Source organism: Sinocyclocheilus grahami, unplaced genomic scaffold, assembly GCF_001515645.1.
Source record: "Sinocyclocheilus grahami isolate Dianchi unplaced genomic scaffold, SAMN03320097.WGS_v1.1 scaffold532.1, whole genome shotgun sequence".
NCBI lineage: Eukaryota > Metazoa > Chordata > Actinopteri > Cypriniformes > Cyprinidae > Sinocyclocheilus > Sinocyclocheilus grahami.
In genome coordinates, this window is record NW_015505711.1 from 747,670 (window position 1) to 748,290 (window position 621).

The window sequence follows — 621 nt, forward strand, 5'->3', positions numbered from 1 at the left end:
GGGTTATGAGTCAGACTCTCTAACCATTAGGCCACGACTTCCCCAGGAAGTTGTTTTTATTTGATCAGAAATACATTAAAAACAGTAATGTTGTGAAATATTGATTTAAAATAACTGTTTTCTGTGTTAATATATTTTAAATTGTAATTATTTCTGCAATGGCAAAGCGGAATTTTCAGCAGTCATTACTCCAGTCTTCAGTGTCCCATGATCCTTCAGAATATATATGCATAAATGCAAACAACAAATTCATTGTTTAAAAACAAAACCCCTGATGACTAATTTTCTCTCTTCAGTTGTTGAAGTTTGTCCTTGTTCTCTGTGCACATGTGGTTGTTGTTGCTTTTAATCATGGGGGATCTAGTTGTCCAGATGCTGTGTGGTGCTCAGTGGTGACACGGAGATGTTCTTGGCACAGCTGGAACTGTTCACGCTCTCCTCTCTATGGACTCAACCAATGAACTGATTTAAAGAAAGTCACTCATGATGAGAAAAGCAGAAGAGTACAAACCTGAGAGACTGTTCATAACTAGCATTAGCTGTTTGTTTGGTGCAACCAGGAACATTGTCCTGGGCCTTGTATTGAGGGAACCCACTAAGCGCTTTACACAGCCTAGTATA